The following is a 9939-nucleotide window of genomic DNA, read 5'->3' as shown; positions in this document are numbered from 1 at the left end:
CTGGAAGTTAAAAATAAAAGTATTACAGGAACAAGAAATAGAACAATATAAAACTAACACACAAAAAATGGTTTAGGACACATAAAAACATTACTCACCATATCTTATTTATCGACACGTTCCTTAGCTTTTGAAGATAACATCAATTTCACAGTCGTGCCTACACTACTACCATTGCAAATACTTGTCTGCAAAAAAAAACCAAACAAAAAAAGGTATTGAAGCAAACCGGTCGTCACACGAAAACACAAAAAGAGAATCAAAGAACAAACAAGAAGTTCTCCATGCTTAAACAAATATGGAATGGGACAACCCTCGTCGGAGATTCCTTAAACTTATCTACCGACAAAGAAACCCCGAAATTTACAATGCTTGTAGTGAGCATCCCTTTATTCTAAAATGATTTTCCAACTTCGCCAATTGTAATATCAGCAAAATTGGTTGTAAAAGCAATCATGTCCCTGAATTATTGTTTTTTTGAAAAAAATGAAACATAAGAAAATACAGAAATAACAAGAATAAAAAGGGCAAAGACTACAGCTAGAAAATATGTATTAACAAAACAATTTATAAAAACGAGACATCTTCTTCTCGTCCCTCCGAACCCTAGTAACAGTAATGTACAAGCCGTTCTTTCTTTTGAGAAGAGCTAGATCAATGCTCGGCGGTGTCACAACAGGAAGTTCTGTTGGAAACATGCCCTAGAGGCAATAATAAATTAGTTATTATTATATTTCTTTGTTCATGATAATCGTTTATTATCCATGCTATAATTGTATTGATTGGAAACACAATACTTGTGTGGATACGTAGACAAAACACTGTCCCTAGTAAGCCTCTAGTTGACTAGCTCGTTGATCAAAGATGGCCAAGGTTTCCTAGCCATAGGCAAGTGTTGTTACTTGATAACGGGATCACATCATTAGGAGAATCATGTGATGGACTAGACCCAAACTAATAGACGTAGCATGTTGATCGTGTCATTTTGTTGCTACTATTTTCTGCATGTCAAGTATTTGTTCCTATGACCATGAGATCATATAACTCACTGACACCGGAGGAATGCTTTGTGTGTATCAAACGTCGCAACGTAACTGGGTGACTATAAAGATGCTCTACAGGTATCTCCGAAGGTGTTCGTTGAGTTAGTATGGATCGAGACTAGGATTTGTCACTCCGTGTGACGGAGAGGTATCTCGGGGCCCACTCGGTAATACAACATCACACACAAGCCTTGCAAGCAATGTGACTTAGTGTAAGTTGCCGGATCTTGTATTACGGAACGAGTAAAGAGACTTGCCGGTAAACGAGATTGAAATAGGTATGCGGATACTGACGATCGAATCTCGGGCAAGTAACATACCGAAGGACAAAGGGAATGACATACGGGATTATATGAATCCTTGGCAGTGAGGTTCAAACAATAAGATCTTCGTAGAATATGTAGGATCCAATATGGGCATCCAGGTCCCGCTATTGGATATTGACCGAGGAGTCTCTCGGGTCATGTCTACATAGTTCTCGAACCCGCAGGATCTGCACACTTAAGGTTCGACGTTGTTTTATGCGTATTTGAGTTATATGGTTGGTTACCGAATGTTGTTCGGAGTCCCAGATGAGATCACGGACGTCACGAGGGTTTCCGGAATGGTCCGGAAACGAAGATTGATATATAGGATGACCTCATTTGATTACGGGAAGGTTTTCGGAGTTACCGGGAATGTACCGGGAATGACGAACGGGTTCCGGGTGTTCACCGGGAGGGGGCAACCCACCCCGGGGAGGCCCATAGGCCTTGGGGGTGGTGCACCAGCCCTTAGTGGGTTGCTGGGACAGCCCAAGAAGGCCCTATGCGCCATAGGAAGAAAAATCAAAGAGAAAAGAAAAAAAAAGAGGAGGTGGGAAAAGGGGGAAGGACTCCTCCTTCCAAACCTAGTTGGACTCGGTTTGGAAGGGGAGGGTTGCCCCCCTTGGCTCGGCCGAAGCCCTTGAGGGTCCTTGGACCCCAAGGCAAGGCTCCCCCTCTTCCTCCTATATATACGGAAGTTTTAGGGCTGATTTGAGACGACTTTTCCACGGCAGCCCGACCACATACCTCCACGGTTTTTCCTCTAGATCGCGTTTCTGTGGAGCTCGGGCGGAGCCCTACTGAGATAAGATCACCACCAACCTCCGGAGCGCCGTCACGCTGCCGGAGAACTCTTCTACCTCTCCGTCTCTCTTGCTGGATCAAGAAGGCCGAGATCATCGTCGAGCTGTACGTGTGCTGAACGCGGAGGTGCCGTCCGTTCGGCACTAGATCGTGGGACTGATCGCGGGACGGTTCGCGGGGCGGATCGAGGGACGTGAGGACATTCCACTACATCGAGGGACGTGAGTTCACTAACGCTTCTGCTGTACGGTCTACAAGGGTACGTAGATTACACATCCCCTCTCGTAGATGGACATCACCATGATAGGTCTTCGTGCGCGTAGGAAAATTTTTGTTTCCCATGCGACGTTCCCCAACAGTGGCATCATGAGCTAGGTTCATGCGTAGATGTAATCTCGAGTAGAACACAAAAAATTTTGTGGGCGGTGATGTGCGTTTTGCTGCCCTCCTTAGTCTTTTCTTGATTCCGCGGTATTGTTGGATCGAAGCGGCTCGGACCGACATTACTCGTACGCTTACGAGAGACTGGTTTCATCGCTACGAGTAACTCCGTTGCTCAAAGATGACTGGCGGGTGTCAGTTTCTCCAACTTTAGTTGAATCGGATTTGACCGAGGAGGTCCTTGGATGAGGTTAAATAGAAACTCATATATCTCCGTTGTGGTGTTTGCGTAAGTAAGATGCGATCCTACTAGATACCCATGGTCACCACGTAAAACATGCAACAACAAAATTAGAGGACATCTAACTTGTTTTTGCAGGGTATGCTTGTGATGTGATATGGCCAACGATGTGATGTGATATATTGGATGTATGAGATGATCATGTTGTAATAGTTAATACCGACTTGCACGTCGATAGTACGGCAACCGGCAGGAGCCATAGGGTTGTCTTTAAACTAACGTTTGTGCTTGCAGATGCGTTTACTATTTTGCTAGGATGTAGCTTTAGTAGTAATAGCATGAGTAGCACGACAACCCCGATGGGGACACGTTGATGGAGATCATGATGATGGAGATCATGGTGTGACACCGGTGACAAGAAGATCGTGCCGGTGCTTTGGTGATGGAGATCAAGGAGCACGTGATGATGGCCATATCATGTCACTTATGAATTGCATGTGATGTTAATCCTTTTATGCACCTTATTTTTCTTAGAACGAGGTAGCATTATGAGGTGATCTCTCACTAAAATTTCAAGACGAAATTGTGTTCTCCCCGACTGTGCACCATTGCTACAGTTCGTCGTTTCGAGACACCACGTGATGATCGGGTGTGATAGACTCAACGTTCACATACAACGGGTGCAAAACAGTTGCGCACGCGGAACACTCGGGTTAAGCTTGACGAGCCTAGCATGTGCAGACATGGCCTCGGAACACATGAGACCGAAAGGTCGATCATGAATCATATAGATGATATGATTAGCATGGGGATGCTTACCACTGAAACTATGCTCAACTCACGTGATGATCGGACTTGAGCTAGTGTAAGTGGATCATGAACCACTCAAATGACTAGAGAGATGTACTTTTTGAGTGGGAGTTCTTAAGTAATATGATTAATTGAACTAATTGTCATGAACATAGTCTAATGGTCTTTGCGAATTACGATGTGGCTTGCGCTATAGCTCTACTGTTTTTATATGTTCCTACAGAAAATTTAGTTGAAAGTTGATAGTAGCAAACTTTGAAGAGGATTGTCCTCGTTGCTGCGCAGAAGGCTTATGTACTTAATGCACCACTCGGTGTGCTGCACCTCGAGCGTCGTCTGTGGATGCTGTGAACATCCGACATACACGTTTCTGATGACTACACGATAGTTCAGTGCAAAATACTTAATGGCTTAGAAGAAAGGCATCGAAGACGTTTTCAAACGTCACGGAACCTAAGTGATGTTCTAAAGAGATGAAATTGTGATCTCATGCTCGTGCCCTTGTTGAGAGGTACGAGACCTCTGACAAGATTCTTTGTCCACAAAGTAAAGGATAAAAGCTCAATCGTTGAGCGTGTGCTCAGATTGTCTGAGTACGACAATCACTTGAATCAAGTGGGAGTTAATCTTCCAGATGAGATAGTGATGGTTCTCCAAAGTCACTGCCACCAAGCTGTGAGAGCTTCGTGATGAACTATAACATATCAAAGGATAGATACAATGATCCTTGAGCGATTCGCGATGTTTGACACTGCAAAAGTATAAATCAAGAAGGAGCATCAATAGTTGATGGTTTGTAAAACCACTAAGTTTCAAGAAAGGCAAGGGCTAGAAGGGATACTTCGTGAAACGGAAAAACAGTTGCTGCACTAATTAAGAGACCCAAGATTAAACTCAAACCCGAGACTAAGTGCTTCTGTAATGAGGGGAACAGTCACTGAGGCGGAGCAACTCTAGATACTTGGTAGATAAGAAGGCTGGCAAAAGTCGAAAGAAGTATATTTGATATACATGATGTTGATGTGTACTTTACTAGTACTCCTAGTAGCATGAGGGTATTGGATACCGGTTCGGTTTCTAAGTGATTAGTAACACGAAATGAAAGCTACGGCATAAACGGAGACTAGCTAAAGGCGAGGTGACGATACGTGTTGGAAGTGTTTCCAAGGTTGATATGATCAAACGTCGCACGCTCCCTCTACCATCGGGATTGGTGTTAAACCGAAATAATTGTTATTTGGTGCTTGCGTTAAGCATGAACATGATTGGATCGTGTTTATTGCAATACGATTATTCATTTAAAGAGAATAATGGTTACTCTATTTTCTTGAATAATCACCTTCAATGGTTTATTGAATCTCGATCGTAGTGTTACACATGTTCATGATATTGGTGCCAAAAGATACGAGGTAATGATGATAGTACCACTTACTTGTGGCACTGCCGCTTGAGTCATGTTGGTATAAATTGCATGAAGAGGCTCCATGCTGATGGATCTTTATACTCACTTGATTTTGAATCACTAGTGACATGCAAATCATACCACATGAGCAAGGCCTTGTTTTCATTGAGAAGAAATAAAATAGTAACTTGTTGGAAGTGATACATTTTGATGTATGCAGTCCAATGGGTGCTAAGGCACGCAATGGATATCATTATGTTCTTACTTCAATGACGATTTAAGTAGATACAAGAGTATTTACTTAATGAATCACAACTCTGAAATATTGAAAAGTTCAATTCTGTTTCAGATTGAAGTTCGTCGTAACAAGAGGATAAACTGTCTACGATATGATCATAGAAATGAATATCTGAGTTACGAGTTTTGGTACGCAGTTAAGACAATATGGAAATTGTTTCGCAATTCATGCCACCTGGAACATCATAGTGTGATGATGTGTCTGAACGTCATAGCCACGCACTATTTGGTATGGTGCATGCTATGATGTCTCTTATCGAATTACCACTACCGTTTATGGGTTATGCATTAGAGACAACCGCATTCACTTTAAATAGGGCACCGCGTATTTCCGTTGAGATGACACAATATAGACTAAGGTTTAGAGAAATCTAAACTGTCGTTTCTTGTAATTTTGAGGCTTCGACACTTATATGAACAAGTTTCAGTCTGATAAGCTCGAACCCAAAGCGGATAAATGCATCTTCATAGGATATCCAAAAAGGTTGGGTACATCTCCTATCTCAGATCCGAAAGCAAAGTGTTTGTTTCCAGAAACGGATCCTTTCTTGAGGAAAGGTTTCTCTCAAAAGAATTGAGTGGGAAGGTGGTAGAACTTGATGAGGTTATTGAACCATCACTTCAACCAATGTGTAGCAGGGCGCGGGAAGTTGTTCCTGTGGCGCCTACACCAATTGAAGTGAAAGCTGATGATGGTGATCATCAAGCATCGGATCAAGTTACTACAAACCTCGTAGGTTGACAAGGTCGTGTACTGCTGCAGAGTGGTACGGTAACCCTGTCTTGGAGGTCATGTTGTTGAGCAACAATGAACCTATGAGTTATGAAGAAAGCAATGGTGGGCCCGGATTCCGACAAATGGTTGGAGGCCATGAAATCCGAGAGAGGATCCATGTATGAAAACAAAGTGTAGACTTTGGAAGAACTACTTGATGGTCGTAGGACTATTGAGTAAAGATGGATCTTTAAAAGGAAGACAGACGACGATGGTGATAAGTCACTATTAAGAAAAGCTCGACTTGTCGCAAAGATGTTTCCGACAAGATCAAACAGTTGACTATGATGAGACTTTCTCACTCGTAGGGATGCTGAAAGTCTGTTAGAATTATGTTAGTAGTTGCTGCATTATTTGTGAAATATTGCACATAGGATGTCAAAACATTGTTTCCTCGACGGTCTCCTTGAGCAAACATTGTATGTGATACAACCAAGAGGTTTTGTCGATCCTAAAGATACTAGCAAGTATGCAAGCTCCAGCAATCCTTAAATGGACTAGTGCAAGCATCTCGGAGTTGGAATATACACTTTGATGAGATGATCAAGGATTTTGGGTTTGTACAAGGTTTATGAGAAACTTGTATTTCCAAAGAAGTGAGTGGGAGCACTATAGAATTTCTGATAAGTATATGTGGTTGACATATTGTGGATCAGAAGTAATGTAGAATTTCTGTAAAGCATACAAGGTTGTTTGAAAGGAGTTTTCAAAGGAATACCTGGATTGAGCTACTTGAACGTTGAGAATCAAAGATCTATGGAGATAGATCGAAAGCGCTTAATGGAAGTTTCAACAAGATGCATGCCTTGACAAGTTTTGAAGGAGTTCAAAATAGATCAGCAAAGAAGGAGTTCTTGGTTGCGTTGTAAGGTGTGAATTTGAGTAAGACTCAAAACCCGACCACGGCAGAATAAAGAGAATAGACGAAGGTCGTCTTCTATTCCTTAGCCGTAGACTCTAGAGTATGCCATGCTGAGTACCGCACCTGATGTGTGCCTTGCAGCAAGTCTGTTGAGAGGTACAAAGAGTGATCCATGATTGAATCACTAGCAGTGGTCAAAATTTATCCTTAGTAACTGGTGGACTAAGGAATTTTTCTCGATTATGGAGGTGGTTAAAGAGTTCGTCGTAAAGGGTTACGTCGATGTAAGCTTTGACACTAATCCGAATAACTATGAGTAGTGAAACGGATTCGTATAGTAGAGTAGATATTTGGAGTATTTCCGAATAGCACATAGTAGCAACATCTATAAGATGACATAAAGATTTGTAAAGAACGCACGGATCTGAAAGTTTCAGAACCGTTGACTAAAAACCTCTCTCACGAGCAAGACGTGATCAGACCCGAGAACTATATGGGTGTTGGATTCCTTGGAATCACATGGTGATGTGAACTAGATTATTGACTCTAGTGCAAGTGGAAATATGCCCTAGAGGCAATAATAAATTAGTTATTATTATATTTCTTTGTTCATGATAATCGTTTATTATCCATGCCATAATTGTATTGATTGGAAACACAATACTTGTGTGGATACATAGACAAAACACTGTCCCTAGTAAGCCTCTAGTTGACTAGCTCGTTGATCAAAGATGGCCAAGGTTTCCTGGCCATAGGCAAGTGTTGTTACTTGATAACGGGATCACATCATTAGGAGAATCATGTGATGGACTAGACCCAAACTAATAGACGTAGCATGTTGATCGTGTCATTTTGTTGCTACTATTTTCTGCGTGTCAAGTATTTGTTCCTATGACCATGAGATCATATAACTCACTAACACCGGAGGAATGCTTTGTGTGTATCAAACGTCGCAACGTAACTGGGTGACTATAAAGATGCTCTACAGGTATCTCCGAAGGTGTTCGTTGAGTTAGTATGGATCGAGACTGGGCTTTGTCACTCCATGTGACGGAGAGGTATCTCGGGGCCCACTCGGTAATACAACATCACACACAAGCCTTGCAAGCAATGTGACTTAGTGTAAGTTGCCGGATCTTGTATTACGGAACGAGTAAAGAGACTTGCCGGTAAACGAGATTGAAATAGGTATGCGGATACTGACGATCGAATCTCGGGCAAGTAACATACCGAAGGACAAAGGGAATGACATACAGGATTATATGAATCCTTGGCACTGAGGTTCAAACGATAAGATCTTCGTAGAATATGTAGGATCCAATATAGGCATCCAGGTCCCGCTATTGGATATTGACCGAGGAGTCTCTCGGGTCAAGTCTACATAGTTCTCGAACCCGCAGGGTCTGCACACTTAAGGTTCGACGTTGTTTTATGCGTATTTGAGTTGTATGGTTGGTTACTGAATGTTTTTCGGACTCCCGGATGAGATCACGGACGTCACGAGGGTTTCCGGAATGGTCCGGAAACGAAGATTGATATATAGGATGACCTTATTTGATTACCGGAAGGTTTTCGGAGTTACCGGGAATGTACCGGGAATGACAAATGGGTTCCGGGTGTTCACCGGGAGGGAGCAACCCACCCCGGGGAAGCCCATAGGCCTTGGGGGTGGCGCACCAGCCCTTAGTGGGTTGGTGGGACAGCCCAAGAAGGCCCTATGCGCCATAGGAAGAAAAATCAAAGAGAAAAAAAAGAGGAGGTGGGAAAAGGGGGAAGGACTCCTCCTTCCAAACCTAGTTGGACTCGGTTTGGAAGGGGAGGGTTGCCCCCTTGGCTCGGCCGAAGCCCTTGAGGGTCCTTGGACCCCAAGGCAAGGCTCCCCCTCTTCCCCCTATATATACGGTGGTTTTAGGGCTGATTTGAGACGACTTTTCCACGGCAGCCCGACCACATACCTCCACGGTTTTTCCTCTAGATCGCGTTTCTGCGGAGCTCGGGCGGAGCCCTGCTGAGATAAGATCACCACCAACCTCCGGAGCGCCGTCACGCTGCCGGAGAACTCTTCTACCTCTCCGTCTCTCTTGCTGGATCAAGAAGGCCGAGATCATCGTCGAGCTGTACGTGTGCTGAACGCGGAGGTGCCGTCCGTTCGGCACTAGATCGTGGGACTGATCGAGGGACGTGAGGACGTTCCACTACATCAACCGCGTTCACTAATGCTTCTGATGTACGGTCTACAAGGGTACGTAGATCACACATCCCCTCTCGTAGATGGACATCACCATGATAGGTCTTCGTGCACGTAGGAAATTTTTTGTTTCCCATGCGATGTTCCCCAACAAGTTCATCATCGGCAATAAAAAATAAGGAACATATAAAAGGTGAGGTTCACTTATCTAAAATATGAAGTTTAGTTGTAAGATGAGGAAGTGTGCTAGCTAGTAACTAATTTGAATAATCACCAATAAAGAAGAAGTACACTTATCAATAGACATTTTATGTAGCCACCATAGTAATTGAAAATGAATGAGAAAACCATGAATCTCACTGTTCGAAACAAAACACTTGCTTTTAGTGTCAGATTCTCATGTTGTTGCTCTTAAGATCTAACCAAAACAGTTTCCCCACTAGGTTGCGACGAAACCACCACAGCCTCACTGGACCACCCTATTGTAGCAACATGAGCGTTATCTCGATTTTGAATAGTACAAACAACCACAACGTCCTCAGATAACACAGCTCCATGAGGCTCCACTCTGAATACATCATGAACATCATTGGACGCCAGACAAACAGGAGAACCAACAACACTATCAATAAGAACGTCATTCTCCAACGGCTTTTCAATGTCAACATCAACACCTTCTCGTTGACTAGGGGCAATGGCATGGTGGGATTCCTAAACTAAATAAGGTTCTGCACTGTCAAGAACAACTGATACAGAAGCATTCACACTATCACCACCAGCAACAGCACAAACCCCCTAGTTCACATCAACACGAACAACGCCAACCGATTG

This window comes from Hordeum vulgare, chromosome 7H (assembly GCF_904849725.1).
Source record: "Hordeum vulgare subsp. vulgare chromosome 7H, MorexV3_pseudomolecules_assembly, whole genome shotgun sequence".
NCBI lineage: Eukaryota > Viridiplantae > Streptophyta > Magnoliopsida > Poales > Poaceae > Hordeum > Hordeum vulgare.
This window is presented reverse-complemented; position numbering follows the sequence as displayed.